The 17,466-nt window shown below is 32.7% G+C and overlaps 1 long non-coding RNA gene across 3 annotated transcripts; it reads left to right on the top strand.

Moving 5' to 3' along the window:
• The first annotated feature begins 881 nt into the window (after positions 1-881).
• LOC135148346 (uncharacterized) lies at positions 882-12,622 on the top strand. Of its 3 annotated transcripts, XR_010286427.1 has the most exons (6): positions 884-1,551; positions 3,312-3,503; positions 4,415-7,805; positions 9,566-9,757; positions 10,669-10,783; positions 12,062-12,622. It is a non-coding gene; the product is annotated as an uncharacterized LOC135148346 (long non-coding RNA). The 3 variants fall into 3 exon arrangements; XR_010286426.1 differs by lacking the exon at positions 12,062-12,622 and having other exon boundaries at positions 882-1,551; positions 10,669-10,915; XR_010286428.1 differs by lacking the exon at positions 12,062-12,622 and having other exon boundaries at positions 886-1,551; positions 9,566-10,513; positions 10,669-10,915.
• Positions 12,623-17,466: the final 4,844 nt, after the last annotated feature.

The raw sequence follows: 17,466 nt of genomic DNA, 5'->3' as shown, positions 1-17,466 counted from the left end.
ATGGTTGTAACATCCCAGATTTTCAGAATTAGTTTATTAATATAGAAATAATTTTTGAATATTACTATTGGCTTTAATTGATTTCTTCTGATAAGATGAACGGTCTGTGTAATATGAGTATAATTGTGATGTGAATTATAAGGTTTAAACCGACTATGCATTCTTCTCCTGTGATTTCGTATATTTTTACGACCCGGATTTTTCAAAAATTGTGTATCGTTATGAAAGTTATTTTCTTAGAAAGAAGGAATAAAGTTTAATATTTTATTCCAGTTTAAGGTATTTCAAAATTTTATTTTATATAATTGATTTTAAAGATTTAAAGGATGGCTATCGTTACATGGCTAAGTGTTGCATGTGGAATTGTGAGTTTAATTAGTTATGATAATTAAATGTGAATATTGCATGAATTTGGTGTGAATTGATTTTCTGTAATTGGTAATTATACGTGCCAGAACTGTGGGTTCAATTATTGATATTATCAGAATGAGTCATATGTTATTTAAATATTTTCAAATGATTTATATACGGATATATGAATATCCTTTCAAAACTCATTTCAAATATTATTTCTGAAAATACAGAGATTTGTTATGCAAAAGTTAGATGGTCGATATGTGAAGATATGTATTACATGATTAAGTGTTACGTGTGTAATGGTCGCGTAATTAGTTATGGTTATTTTTGAATATTATATGAATATTTGGTAAATTCTTTGATAACTAGTTTTTTTATTTTGATTGCTTATATATGTTGCAATCACGAGTTTTCAATTTTCATATTCTCAGAATAGAATATGGAACATTTGGGTATTTCCCTAATAATTTATGAGTAGTATGTGATATTTATATGAATATTTGTGAGGTTTGTGTTATCTGGGTTATTGAATTGACTGCTCATATGTGTTCGGATTTGAGATATTTCAATTTCTATATGATCAGAATAAAATCTAGTTTATTTAGATATGTTCATATCGATTTTTGGATTGCTATGTGATTTTATAATCGATTTATGGATTTAATTTCGTTTAATTATTAATTATATTAAAATATTTATTTAATATTTTAAACCCCGCGGGCGTTCGGGGAAAAATTCGCCATTAGGCTATTTGGGACATTCTGAGCATTTCTCGTGTTTTAACTTTTTCAATCCGGAGTACGGTTTACCCCGTAAATGGTCCGGTACAATTTTGTTAATATTTTTAAGGTTAATGATTATCTGGTTGTATAAAAATACGTGAAGCATATTCCAGAGAATATTCCAAAGCATATTCAAGGAATATTCCAAAGCATATTCGAGGAATATTCTCTTATCTTCTTCTATAAATATCCTTTACCAGTTTATTTCGCACGTACAATCATTTCGCCAGTTCTCTGCACGAATACCGAGAGAAAACGAACGGGTGTTCTTCGTGTTCTTCATAATCAAACAAGGATTTGAAGGCGTTATTGGAATCCGATGGAGGCGTATAAATAGTCAAAACGAAGCTCTCGACGCGTAGAATCTATTGTAGTTATCCATACCAGTGCTGAATCGACAGGTTTTTACTAAGTAAGCTTTTTAATTTCGAATTTAAATGATTTTAAATATGAATTTTTGCAAACGTGCTTGTTTGATTGATTTGATGCTTCCATGTTGTAGAGCGTCTCCTGCCATTCGTTTTCATATATTATATGCCGATTTTTGACTTCCGTAACATATAGAAAAGTTAGTTTGATTCTTGAAGTTGTGTTCTTGGAGGTTATGAATGTTCTTAATTGGAAAAGAGGCGTTTTTAATCTGGGGATTCTGCGTTGTATTGGTTTATACCATTAGGAAGAGCGTGTCAAGAGGAATATGTTCATATAATCGGATTTTGTGGAGGATTCACGGTTGAGCTTATTGGAGTTTAAGAACACCGGCGGTGTTCTTGGACTTTCCGGCCAAAATCCGGCCAAACTACATGCTATTTACTGATTCTGATTATGGGTATGGGTTCCTGGTAGTATGAACTTTAAATCTGGAGTTTATGGGGTGTGTAGGACGTCGGAAAATCGATTTCCGGCGAGGTAGTATGGTGGCCGACGGATAATTTCCGTTTGGTCACCAACGTTATGAAGATGATGAAGGTTTGACACTGGAGTTTGATTGTTGACATTCTAGCTCTCGAACTTTTGAAAGTTTACACCTGGCACCCTGCCAGACAATTTCAGTATTTTTACAATTTAAACCTTTTCAAATTTATTTCAAAAATTCATTTTAGTGATTTATTTTAATTTCAAAAATAGTTTCTAATTACTTCTTTATTCAAAAATAAATCTGAAATTAGTTTATTAATTAAATTTAATTAGTAATTAATTATTTTAATTGGTCAATTAATTTTAATATTAATTGATGGATTATTTTAATTAATTATTAATTGATTTTAATTGATTAATTAATTAGATTTAATGATTTCTTTTGATTTAAAAATTTCGAGAAATAGTTTCGAGCTTTGGATTATTTTTCTAAAATATGTTTGAGGCTCGTTAAATGATTTCAAATGATTTCGGATCCGATCTTGAGCAATCGGATTTGATTATTTATTCAAAAATGGATTCTTTTACCTGTTTTAATTCCGAAAAATGTTTAGAAATTCCAGAAAATTCGCGAAAAATCATTTTTAACTTGAGACTTGATTGGATATCGATTGGGACGGGAAACCTTATGTGCAATGTGTTGTCTGCTGTCTGTGTGATATGTTATGTGCCGATAGGAGAGTTAGAAAACGGTTTTGATCATATCTTTTGATCCGTAATTCAGAATCAGGTGAAACGAAAGGGAGATGAAAGCTTATGGAATCTATTTTAATATGACAAGATAATATGATCGAGTCTAGAATGTGATTATATGTCATGTAATATGCAATATGTGTCAATATGTGACTTGTCTGCTATGAATTGATGATTACGTGATATACGTGGCTATTCCTAATATTATACATATGTGATAAATGACTTATATGACATAGTGTCATGAATTGATTGATATTGGATAAGAATATATGGATAGTGATTGAATTGTGTTGGTTGATGGTTGATTGAGATAGGATAACAGGTGGATAGTCTTATACATAGACGAGACGATGTCGGATTTTCGATAAAGATTTATATGATAATTGATTTGTGATATGTTATGTGGAATATGATTGACTATATGTTAGAGTCAAAGCATGATTATGTGATAAGTGATATCTAATAGGTTTAAAGGGTTATATAAGGGGTATCGATATACGTGATGTGTATGTACAATAGATTGTTTAGTAATTATAGTATTGTCTTATTCTCGTTAAGGATTTGGACGAGACGTATACGATCGAAGACATTCAGAAGGTCAAACGATGATGCAAAGCGAATGAGAAATGAATCGAAGAGACGAAGTCGTATTACGAATAAAGTATAGCCAGAGATGGTCTAGAGACTATGATATGCATAGGTTGTGAGTTGGAAAGATGAGATTAAGCTGTGTGTGGAAGCGGATTTAAGGCAAGTTTTCCTAAATCTTTCCTCATATATATATTGCATGTTCTGATTATTCTGTCCAGATTATGGTATTGCTTATACTGAAACCCTTCTCAAATAAACTTTTATTTCTGAGAATGAAACCCATGATTGTTTTCTACCTTTAAGTCTTTGAAAAGCCAAACACCCAAATACTCTCAATTTCTATTACAAGTATTCTGATCCATTCTTTCCAATCCTCGAGATTTTAAAAATATCAGCTTTACAAATTAATTCGAAGTTCAGACCGTCATTGAAGCATGGGTTGCTCAGTGATAGTTAGAACCTAGAATGAGTTGGGATCTTCTTGATTATTCAACCCGCCATTGTCATGCTGGTTTAGCAGGCTAAATTCAGTTGCTTAGCCGATAATGGAGGATACTGAATAGTTAGGAATTTCCTGAACAATGATTTATCAAAAGACAGACTGTGGTTTATGAAATGTTGATCCTCAAAAGTTGATTTGGAATATTTCTGTTGTTGATAATGATTATCATTCTGTTCTGTTGATTGAATTGTTTATTGATCTAAATTGTTAGAATTGGATTAGTTTTTATAAAATATGTGGACCAGATTCGTGGTCAGACCAGATTCGTGGTCAATTATAGGCCAATGTGTGCCTTGGATCCAGTATAGAGAGCAAGGCTGTGTGCCATGTTCGGGGTTAGTGCGTGACTGATCAGCAGCCTAACCTTTGGTTTTTAAGTAAAAATGTGATGAATCCAATTCGACAATTCTTCTGTAAGTTTGAATTCTGATTTCAATTGCTGATAAGAATTGTGAAGTTTTCAATTACATATCCTGAACCCTGATAAGATAATTCAGGACTATTGTTGCTTATATACGCTTGCTGAGCATTGTTGCTCACCCTTGCTATTCCTTTTTAACCATTTCAGAAAAGCTTAAAGATGAATTGCATGATTGAGATTGCGAGTATGGCTAAGGCTAGGCGAGGAGTCAGAGTATAGAGTATACAGAGGACAAGTGGAAATGTTCAGGGAGACTGTCAAGGTTGGTTCTAGATAGAATTGTTGAGATTCAGTTGTAATCATAATTTAAATAGATTGGCAGTGATTCTTCTCATCGAAGATGATCTGAGGTTGTAAGACATTGTTTATTTATAGTGGTTGATTCTAATTTCAATACTGTAACCTGGATGAGATCCTGTTTTTAGGGGGTTAAAGTGTTTTCTTTTAAATCTTTTACTAAAGTTTTCAGGTTTTAAATCCTTTGATTTTATTACCTTTTTCAAAAATACAGGTTTTCAAAAGTGTTTTAGAATGATTTTGTGTGGTGACGTCAGAATCCAGACCCCCGGATTCTCGGGCTGTCACAGTTGGTATCAGAGCAACAGGTTATAAGTTATTGAAATTAGAATATAGATTGTGGTCATAAGTTTTATAGAGAAGAAGTTTTCAGTGACCTCATATAGAGGTATTGTGAGACTGTTTGGGGATAGTCTAGAGAGGTAATCGGAATAGAATCTAGATAGTTAATTAAGTTGAGGGTATATGTTTAGATAGATCATGGTTCATAAGTCTAGAAACTTGGTTTCTAGTATGGGGACTGATTGAGATAGTGATTTGTGATAAGGGTCAGAGTTAGACCTAGTCAAAAGAGTATTAATAGTGAGATTGAGTTAAGAATGATAAAGATGCATGGTTTGAAAATGGTTTATTGTTTTAACTGAGATGTGAAAGAATGGGTGTAGAATATGAGATATGTTGGATTGGAAAGAGAGTTTTGTAGACAGGTGAGAAATGAATGATAGAAAGTATGTGGAATTGAGTCTAGTTATCAGAAGTGATATTATGAGTAGGATAGGACGCTAGTCTTCAACGACGACGCTTCAAGCTAACCGGGAATTCATCTGATTTCAAGATGAGCCAGCTTCATTGCGAATGATAATGTCTACAAGGAAATCTTACGAGGCTATCACGAGTTAACATGGATCGATTATCGAGAACGCCGAGAAGAAGACATACATTGAACAACGATTTATTGGAGCAGAGCAAGAATTTGAGAAGACCTTGGCAATATCTTTTTCCAACAAAAGCTTATTTTAATTCTTTTCATCATCATTGAGCCCTTATACCTTTCCTACAAAAGTTTTAATAGATGAGGTTTTCCAGTTCTCGAATGACGAGAGAACATTAGTATTGATTATTGAAATAAGTGGTATTGATTCTTGGTGTGTGATAAAAGTTGTTGTGAGAAGACAATGATATTTCTTGATATTCCTTGACATTCCGTGATATTCTTTGATATACCTTGATATCTCTTGATATTCTTTGGTACTTTTTGAGATTCCTTGATATTCCTTCCATCTGATTGGGATGAACAACCCTATTTATAGGGGACACAAGGTATACCTGTCTGTGTGATAGGAATTGGATGGGACGCCATCACTTGTGTGTGTTGTGATTACAAGAAGGTTAACAACCTTTAGTAGTGTCTAATATGGGCACGCAACACTAAGTTCGTTTGGTCATATTGATCTCTCAGTCACTTTCTTATTTAAACATGACCTATTCTGAAAACCTTTTGCTCCATTCTAAGTTCTTAAAGATTGAATCTAAGAACTGAGCTCTGAAATAGTGAAAGTTTTAATACTCTTATTTGTTTCAAAGTCAAAGGTATGCCAAGGTCGAACGAAGGTGGAAGGATGATAGTACGAAGGGTGTACATTTTCGTTCTCTTCGCGGATTCTGAGGACAGAATCCTTATAAGGAGGGTAGATTGTAACATCCCAGATTTTCAGAATTAGTTTATTAATATAGAAATAATTTTTGAATATTACTATTGGCTTTAATTGATTTCTTCTGATAAGATGAACGGTCTGTGTAATATGAGTATAATTGTGATGTGAATTATAAGGTTTAAACCGACTATGCATTCTTCTCCTGTGATTTCGTATATTTTTACGACCCGGATTTTTCAAAAATTGTGTATCGTTATGAAAGTTATTTTCTTAGAAAGAAGGAATAAAGTTTAATATTTTATTCCAGTTTAAGGTATTTTCAAAATTTTATTTTATATAATTGATTTTAAAGATTTAAAGGATGGCTATCGTTACATGGCTAAGTGTTGCATGTGGAATTGTGAGTTTAATTAGTTATGATAATTAAATGTGAATATTGCATGAATTTGGTGTGAATTGATTTTCTGTAATTGGTAATTATACGTGCCAGAACTGTGGGTTCAATTATTGATATTATCAGAATGAGTCATATGTTATTTAAATATTTTCAAATGATTTATATACGGATATATGAATATCCTTTCAAAACTCATTTCAAATATTATTTCTGAAAATACAGAGATTTGTTATGCAAAAGTTAGATGGTCGATATGTGAAGATATGTATTACATGATTAAGTGTTACGTGTGTAATGGTCGCGTAATTAGTTATGGTTATTTTTGAATATTATATGAATATTTGGTAAATTCTTTGATAACTAGTTTTTTTATTTTGATTGCTTATATATGTTGCAATCACGAGTTTTCAATTTTCATATTCTCAGAATAGAATATGGAACATTTGGGTATTTCCCTAATAATTTATGAGTAGTATGTGATATTTATATGAATATTTGTGAGGTTTGTGTTATCTGAGTTATTGAATTGACTGCTCATATGTGTTCGGATTTGAGATATTTCAATTTCTATATGATCAGAATAAAATCTAGTTTATTTAGATATGTTCATATCGATTTTTGGATTGCTATGTGATTTTATAATCGATTTATGGATTTAATTTCGTTTAATTATTAATTATATTAAAATATTTATTTAATATTTTAAACCCCGCGGGCGTTCGGGGAAAAATTCGCCATTAGGCTATTTGGGACATTCTGAGCATTTCTCGTGTTTTAACTTTTTCAATCCGGAGTACGGTTTACCCCGTAAATGGTCCGGTACAATTTTGTTAATATTTTTAAGGTTAATGATTATCTGGTTGTATAAAAATACGTGAAGCATATTCCAGAGAATATTCCAAAGCATATTCAAGGAATATTCCAAAGCATATTCGAGGAATATTCTCTTATCTTCTTCTATAAATATCCTTTACCAGTTTATTTCGCACGTACAATCATTTCGCCAGTTCTCTGCACGAATACCGAGAGAAAACGAACGGGTGTTCTTCGTGTTCTTCATAATCAAACAAGGATTTGAAGGCGTTATTGGAATCCGATGGAGGCGTATAAATAGTCAAAACGAAGCTCTCGACGCGTAGAATCTATTGTAGTTATCCATACCAGTGCTGAATCGACAGGTTTTTACTAAGTAAGCTTTTTAATTTCGAATTTAAATGATTTTAAATATGAATTTTTGCAAACGTGCTTGTTTGATTGATTTGATGCTTCCATGTTGTAGAGCGTCTCCTGCCATTCGTTTTCATATATTATATGCCGATTTTTGACTTCCGTAACATATAGAAAAGTTAGTTTGATTCTTGAAGTTGTGTTCTTGGAGGTTATGAATGTTCTTAATTGGAAAAGAGGCGTTTTTAATCTGGGGATTCTGCGTTGTATTGGTTTATACCATTAGGAAGAGCGTGTCAAGAGGAATATGTTCATATAATCGGATTTTGTGGAGGATTCACGGTTGAGCTTATTGGAGTTTAAGAACACCGGCGGTGTTCTTGGACTTTCCGGCCAAAATCCGGCCAAACTACATGCTATTTACTGATTCTGATTATGGGTATGGGTTCCTGGTAGTATGAACTTTAAATCTGGAGTTTATGGGGTGTGTAGGACGTCGGAAAATCGATTTCCGGCGAGGTAGTATGGTGGCCGACGGATAATTTCCGTTTGGTCACCAACGTTATGAAGATGATGAAGGTTTGACACTGGAGTTTGATTGTTGACATTCTAGCTCTCGAACTTTTGAAAGTTTACACCTGGCACCCTGCCAGACAATTTCAGTATTTTTACAATTTAAACCTTTTCAAATTTATTTCAAAAATTCATTTTAGTGATTTATTTTAATTTCAAAAATAGTTTCTAATTACTTCTTTATTCAAAAATAAATCTGAAATTAGTTTATTAATTAAATTTAATTAGTAATTAATTATTTTAATTGGTCAATTAATTTTAATATTAATTGATGGATTATTTTAATTAATTATTAATTGATTTTAATTGATTAATTAATTAGATTTAATGATTTCTTTTGATTTAAAAATTTCGAGAAATAGTTTCGAGCTTTGGATTATTTTTCTAAAATATGTTTGAGGCTCGTTAAATGATTTCAAATGATTTCGGATCCGATCTTGAGCAATCGGATTTGATTATTTATTCAAAAATGGATTCTTTTACCTGTTTTAATTCCGAAAAATGTTTAGAAATTCCAGAAAATTCGCGAAAAATCATTTTTAACTTGAGACTTGATTGGATATCGATTGGGACGGGAAACCTTATGTGCAATGTGTTGTCTGCTGTCTGTGTGATATGTTATGTGCCGATAGGAGAGTTAGAAAACGGTTTTGATCATATCTTTTGATCCGTAATTCAGAATCAGGTGAAACGAAAGGGAGATGAAAGCTTATGGAATCTATTTTAATATGACAAGATAATATGATCGAGTCTAGAATGTGATTATATGTCATGTAATATGCAATATGTGTCAATATGTGACTTGTCTGCTATGAATTGATGATTACGTGATATACGTGGCTATTCCTAATATTATACATATGTGATAAATGACTTATATGACATAGTGTCATGAATTGATTGATATTGGATAAGAATATATGGATAGTGATTGAATTGTGTTGGTTGATGGTTGATTGAGATAGGATAACAGGTGGATAGTCTTATACATAGACGAGACGATGTCGGATTTTCGATAAAGATTTATATGATAATTGATTTGTGATATGTTATGTGGAATATGATTGACTATATGTTAGAGTCAAAGCATGATTATGTGATAAGTGATATCTAATAGGTTTAAAGGGTTATATAAGGGGTATCGATATACGTGATGTGTATGTACAATAGATTGTTTAGTAATTATAGTATTGTCTTATTCTCGTTAAGGATTTGGACGAGACGTATACGATCGAAGACATTCAGAAGGTCAAACGATGATGCAAAGCGAATGAGAAATGAATCGAAGAGACGAAGTCGTATTACGAATAAAGTATAGCCAGAGATGGTCTAGAGACTATGATATGCATAGGTTGTGAGTTGGAAAGATGAGATTAAGCTGTGTGTGGAAGCGGATTTAAGGCAAGTTTTCCTAAATCTTTCCTCATATATATATTGCATGTTCTGATTATTCTGTCCAGATTATGGTATTGCTTATACTGAAACCCTTCTCAAATAAACTCTTATTTCTGAGAATGAAACCCATGATTGTTTTCTACCTTTAAGTCTTTGAAAAGCCAAACACCCAAATACTCTCAATTTCTATTACAAGTATTCTGATCCATTCTTTCCAATCCTCGAGATTTTAAAAATATCAGCTTTACAAATTAATTCGAAGTTCAGACCGTCATTGAAGCATGGGTTGCTCAGTGATAGTTAGAACCTAGAATGAGTTGGGATCTTCTTGATTATTCAACCCGCCATTGTCATGCTGGTTTAGCAGGCTAAATTCAGTTGCTTAGCCGATAATGGAGGATACTGAATAGTTAGGAATTTCCTGAACAATGATTTATCAAAAGACAGACTGTGGTTTATGAAATGTTGATCCTCAAAAGTTGATTTGGAATATTTCTGTTGTTGATAATGATTATCATTCTGTTCTGTTGATTGAATTGTTTATTGATCTAAATTGTTAGAATTGGATTAGTTTTTATAAAATATGTGGACCAGATTCGTGGTCAGACCAGATTCGTGGTCAATTATAGGCCAATGTGTGCCTTGGATCCAGTATAGAGAGCAGGGCTGTGTGCCATGTTCGGGGTTAGTGCGTGACTGATCAGCAGCCTAACCTTTGGTTTTTAAGTAAAAATGTGATGAATCCAATTCGACAATTCTTCTGTAAGTTTGAATTCTGATTTCAATTGCTGATAAGAATTGTGAAGTTTTCAATTACATATCCTGAACCCTGATAAGATAATTCAGGACTATTGTTGCTTATATACGCTTGCTGAGCATTGTTGCTCACCCTTGCTATTCCTTTTTAACCATTTCAGAAAAGCTTAAAGATGAATTGCATGATTGAGATTGCGAGTATGGCTAAGGCTAGGCGAGGAGTCAGAGTATAGAGTATACAGAGGACAAGTGGAAATGTTCAGGGAGACTGTCAAGGTTGGTTCTAGATAGAATTGTTGAGATTCAGTTGTAATCATAATTTAAATAGATTGGCAGTGATTCTTCTCATCGAAGATGATCTGAGGTTGTAAGACATTGTTTATTTATAGTGGTTGATTCTAATTTCAATACTGTAACCTGGATGAGATCCTGTTTTTAGGGGGTTAAAGTGTTTTCTTTTAAATCTTTTACTAAAGTTTTCAGGTTTTAAATCCTTTGATTTTATTACCTTTTTCAAAAATACAGGTTTTCAAAAGTGTTTTAGAATGATTTTGTGTGGTGACGTCAGAATCCAGACCCCCGGATTCTCGGGCTGTCACAATGGTCAAATGCATATAAACATATTCAATTATTTGGTGACTTGTTAATTTGCACAACCACTTTGTGTTGGTCAATCAAGCTTCATAAGATGGATTACATATATTGAACGGGAAAAAACAGATGAAAATAGAAAATATTGTCCATCAGATTTTATGAAGGATATGTCCTTAATGGGTCAAATATTTCACAAAATAGCAAATTGATGCAAGGGTTGTTTAAAATAGCGACGTGTCCCTTGTTGCCAAGATACACCTGGTCTCGAGTGCTAAAGATTAAAACCCAGTTGAGAGTGAAATGACATATTATGGTATAATCGAAGAAATATGAGAACTGGATCACCATGCATTTAAAGCACCATTGTTTTTGTGGAAATGTGCAACAAATGACAGAGGTATTAAAGTTGATGAACTCGGCTGTACACTGAACTTCACCCGACCAGGTCACAAAAAAGACAAATTTATCTATATAGACCTAGTGAGCCAAGTATTTATATTCCAGATCGAGTAGATACTAGCTAATATGTTGTGCTTAAGTATATTAATCGAGACGACAATAAATTCTACCATGAAGATGGTACGGGAGACACTATATTAGATGATCCCCCATTTTGCTCCAAAATCCCAGTGTGTGATATGTCTAATGATGATATTGGTCTTAGCAATCAAAGATCGAATGTTGAAAGGATTTGGTTGAATAAGTGATTTAGTATTTGTGGTGTGTAATTATTTCAGCTATGTGGTGATATAGATTTGAATCTCGTTCTAACTACTAGACTTGTTCTTGTTTTATGATATTTTCATTCTTGTTTATTTATGTCAATATTATTAAATTTAAAATTTTATTTCCATCTACATATATTTTGTGTACTTGTGATGACTCAAATACACTTGTCAACATTACTTATTTTTTTGGTTTATATGTTGTGGACTAATTGGTTTAATGGTAATTTTACAGACTTTAGAAAATGACATAAAAGAATCAGAAAAAAAAGTAAGAAGACAATAACTGGAGATGGCAACAACAACATCGAGGCCAATGAAGACATGGAGATGGAGGTCAAAGAATCAAAGTGTCAAGCGCCAGACCTACCGTACCACCTAGAAGAAATGATAAAGGCAGCCTCGATACCACGAGGCACATTGAATACTACTCAATCTGTGGAAAAAATTGTGGAGGTCCGCAAGGTGTGCATGGTATGTGTAAGGTGCTGGCAAGAAAAGCTCGTGGAAAGAAGCTGAAGATTACATACAATGAACGAAGAGGTCCTAACAAAACAAATAGGGCCAAGTTGCAATCCCATATAGGCATGTTGGCTAGAAATATGATACGTATCGATCTTCCAGTTGGCCGAAAGTGGACTCTGAATTAAAGAGATGATATGGAACGATGTTCAGATAGTCTATAAATTTATAAATTAGTGAGATAAAGGTTTAAATAATTGTTTGATGATGTGTACTTTATTTTTTTCTTGGATACATTTGACATAAAGATAGAAAGTGAGAACTTTGTGCTTAAGTCTGCTCGTTTAAATGGTCGATTTTTTTAGTCCCCTTGGTGAAGAAACTGTTAAAATTGATAAAAATTCAAGATGATTTTAAAGCTTGTAATACATAAAGAACTCCTTGAAAATAGTGGACATTAATTGCGCATAAGGTCTCGGTTGTCTTACATTTTAAAATTGGGTTGAAAAATTTATTTCCATGGATAACTCGGAGCACTAAGATATTATCTAGTTTATACATAGGGGCCTCACTACCGGTGATCCGGAAATATCGCAAAGACCTTTATATAAATTTTGATACACATATTTAAATGCTCTAGAAAATATGAATCGAAAGCATATATGTCCCAAAGTGGCCAACCATTGGAAATCCAGATTATGCTTCTCCCAACTAATTCAAAGACTAGAAATTTTACATGGCCTGAATAATTTTAAATGTATTGATAAGTCTTGTCTATATTACGAAGAGAGAAATTCGAATCCAATAACTCAACGGCACCTAATCAAAGACGACATGTGAGGAATGGGTTGCTACCTATACTATTTACCGTATTGACACCAATCAACTAGTCAAAACTCCTTGATGTACGAGGTTGAAGCTACGTGTTCTTTGGAAAGTAAGAATATGCCGAAAGTGGTGAAAAATAAATATTTTCTTGTATCAAAATCAGACACTAAAAATTTCAAAAATGTAAAATAAGCAAAAAAAATTAGGAATTCTTTGCTTCTAATAAATTTGCATGTGATCAACATATTTTCACCTTACACATGTGATATTTGTCTAAAACTAGGTTACCTTGGTGTAAGCTTATGTTTTTTTTATAGTGACATGAGTTAAAACCTATTACCTATTTTACCAACTATTTCATTGCTTACATATATTTGCACTTTTCCTTTCCCTTTTTCTCAATATATGTAAGAACTACTTACTAAAAGACGGTTTTACAAATAGGTAAAAACCCAATTCAATATAACTATCTTAACAAATAAATCAAATGAAAACTCATGTATATCATCTAAATTTTTTCCAAAACCCTAATAAGAATTTAATTCAACATGTCAAAGAAAAATACAATTTAGTGATAAAGAAATTAAGGAAGGATAAATGTCATAGTATGGCTTTTAAATTCTTTTAACTGTCAAAGTGATCATGTATTTTATACTGTTGCCAAAATTTTGATTTTTCGAGAATAATGAGAACAATAATTTAGTTTATTTACCGCAAAATTTATCATCCTTTTAGTGGAAAGAAATTCCACTAATCTCAATATAAATGTAAAGTGAGATGTTTCATTGTCGAGATACTGCACATAGGCAATTGCAAACTCTAATATTCTTAGAAATATTAGAGATATGACAATGTTGTTAAAATTAAATTCACCATACTTCCCTATGAAAAGTAGTCCTTCATATTACTTTTTACAAATATGTGATATTAAATAAGATACTAGCCATTACCTAATAGTATCAACAAGATAAAAAAAAAAACAATGGCAGCAGTTTCAGTCAACTAAGTTTATAATGAAAACCTTAATTATGATCAGAAACAGCAGAGAGGAGAATTTTGAACAGAATAAGTTGCAGTTCGCAATGCTGACAACTCGAGCTCCAAATCATCGACATAGTTAAAGGATTTCCCCAGGTGTCACCCGGGTTGCGATAGTTCCCTTGTACAGTCCTGTCTAGGTAAATGTAATATCAAGTTCATTAACCTAAATATTAATTAAATCTACTAACGTCTTTTTTTTATCTATATAAATGATCAAATACTAAGAACAGACTCCTTCAGCTTCTCTCTTTTCAGCTTTCACTATGTGTGTGCATCTGTTCATCTCTCTTTTTCAGCTTTCACTATGTGTGTGCATCTGTTCATCTCTCTTTTTCCACGGCTCTACTGTAAACTACTGAACAATTATAATATTTCCTGGTGAGATCTATCCCTTAATCTTTTCTTGTTTTAATTTTTAGTAGATTAATTTTAATTTATCTTTTGTTCACAATGTTTAGAAAGTATGAATGTGGATGAAAAAAGAAAAAAGAAAAAAAAGAGAAGAGCAGTTAGTTCAATCACAAAAAGGAGCACTTAATAAAATTTTTAAAAAAAATATTGTCTCTGATCAGCAAGAAAATCCCCCACAAACAGGTGTTGAAAACTTTCTTGCAGGGAGAAGAGAGTCTCTCTCAGTTATGTAACAATACATATCTTCCAACAGTTTAATCAAATGTAACAACCTAGATCTTAACCAATTAGCATTGAGAAGTTGAACCATTATCTCTTCCGCTGTCTCATTGGTCACAGATGGCCTATAGACTGCTTTGAAGAAAATGAAAGCGAAGGAATATGGAAAGTGACTAGATGAGATTGTAGACAGCATGACAGGCATCAATCTCAGACATTTTGCTATCTAGTGCTCTGCATCCTTTCTTAGTGTTTCATTTATTGAAATTGATGATGATCCGGTTGATGGTGGTGTAGATTGAGAATCTGCAGATTTTGGAGCGCCATTTTCGACAATATCCCACAAGTCATTAGCTCGTAAGATAGTTTTCATTTTTATACTCTAGAACTTGTAATTCTCTCCATTGAATATCGGAATAAGATTTGTGTTTGAGGATGCCTTGGAAAAATATTTAAATGTTTTTAAAGTGCAGAGATAGTGCTGAATGTTGTTAGAGAGCAGATAAGGTTTGTGCTAAGTGGATCGACTTGTCCTCTTAATACCAATTGTTGTAATATATGTTTAAGAAAGGAGAGAATTTTTTATAGAACTGATTACTTGTTTTCAGATGCATTACATCGTTTTCCATTTTATAGTACATTGTATGTCCTTCAAGAGAGTTCTACAAAATTCTCCAGACTTTATATTTTAACTTATCTAGTGAATATAGTGCTTAGGTATTTTACTTGTGCATGGCAGACCTGTCCTGTCTGTACTCTGGTACTCCCGCAATTATCAGAGGAAATAAAAAGCGGTAATACACTACAATTCATACCAAACATTTTATACCTGAAACCCTTGGATATTATGTTCTTCAGATCTTTAGGATTATATATAGAGCCTACTACGATGGACATTCATCTCTGCAGGTTCATCATATAGAGGAGGATCTTTAGAATTGAGCTCGACACTGTACAAGTTCCTGACATATGACTTCACATGTGCAGATATTTAAGTAATTTAATTACCTGATATGGCATTTGTAATGATTTTAGTTTATCAAGTAGTTTTTGAAGTATAATTTATATGAATACTATTCTAGAATATATTAATGTTGTTCCCCATTATAAACGGCCTCAGGAGAATTGTCAAATATCATAACCACGGTCAACATAAGCAATATCACCAGCATCCACTATATAAGGTGTTGTTGATTGCTTAGACTCCGTAGTTCTCCCATTCTCTTCTGCTTCATATGCTTTACAGTATTCTGGTCACACATTCATGGAGTCTGTTTGGTGGTACAGATCATGTGGTATATGTTTTTGGAAATTCATTTTCTGATATGGAGTGTTTGTGCTGCAAAAATGGCGAGGTAATTTCTGCATAGTTGGTGCTTTAGTTAATAATCTCCATCCATTATATCGAGCCTATCACTATCTCAAAAGTTCATGTTATGTGCAATGATGATTTTGTTCTGTCTTTAGAACTATAGCAGTGTTGCATCGCGTGATCATCAAGTCCTGGGCATATATAGGAGTTCTACTACTCTTAACTTGTTTTTTTATAATTGGTTTAAACCTCTATTATTTTAGGACAAAGTTGAGTTGTATATTCATAGATTATACCTAGCAGATCTGGTTAATATGGAGTCATATTTCCAGAAATACAGGGCAATATGGGACTTTTTTGAGGCCATGTGTTAACTTTAAGAATGAGACCTTCCCAAATGAAAAAACAAAATTATGGCAACATAATGTTAAGTTTAAACTATGGCAACCACAAGGAGAAGAAGTGAGATGACAGTGGAGTGGACAGATGAGTCACTAAAATAGCTTTGCTAATTAAAAATTTTATTTTTTGGGTAGTTCGACTTAAATATTAGTGTGACCGTGTGGGATTTAGTGCTTGTACAACGTACTAGTTTGTGGAGGAGAGAGAAGGAATAAGAAGAGCCATACATGGCTGAGTCTTGGGAATTGATTAGTGTTTAAATAAAATAATGTTAACAATTAAAGAGATATCAATATTATATCATATTTATCATGAGTATACTAAGAGATAGAAAGAAGTAGTCATAAATTGGGGGTTCTGAATTTGCATGGGCCCTCTGTTGTTGCACTTGCTCAAAACCGGCCCCGCAGAAATAAGAACTGATAAATATCTGGTTAATATTATTTAGCTGATATGGGTACCTCTAACATTCTACATTGTGAATAGCTACACTACTTGAATGGTACAGCTAGTAGACATTTCTGCTCTGAAGTACATCTTGTTCTTTCCTGCACTATTTTAGTTTTTGTTGCATCTATGCTAGTCTACTTGGTTTTGGATGTTAAAGAAAGAGAAGCTTTTGCGTCAAATTTTGATGCAGTCATGCCCATATGGATGAGTTAGTATCTTCAAATCTCTTCAAATTTTGATGCAAATTTTGATGCAGGTTCAAATAAGAGAAATTGTATCTTTTAATGCTAGTCACGGGTTTAGGTTAACTTTTTAATTATTTCCAAAAGTTTGATTCTTCAAGAAAATAATGAGAATCATATATAATTTAGTTCACGAAGTTAATTTCACTAAATCGTGAGTATAAATGTATAATGCGATATGTCTTATCATTGATACGGTGCCCAAACGAAACTGTATACTATAATACTCTTAGAAATAGTGAGGTTATGACAATGATGTAATTAGACTTAACT

This window comes from Daucus carota, chromosome 8 (genome assembly GCF_001625215.2).
Source record: "Daucus carota subsp. sativus chromosome 8, DH1 v3.0, whole genome shotgun sequence".
Taxonomy (NCBI): Eukaryota; Viridiplantae; Streptophyta; class Magnoliopsida; order Apiales; family Apiaceae; genus Daucus; species Daucus carota.
This window is presented reverse-complemented; position numbering and strand designations above follow the sequence as displayed.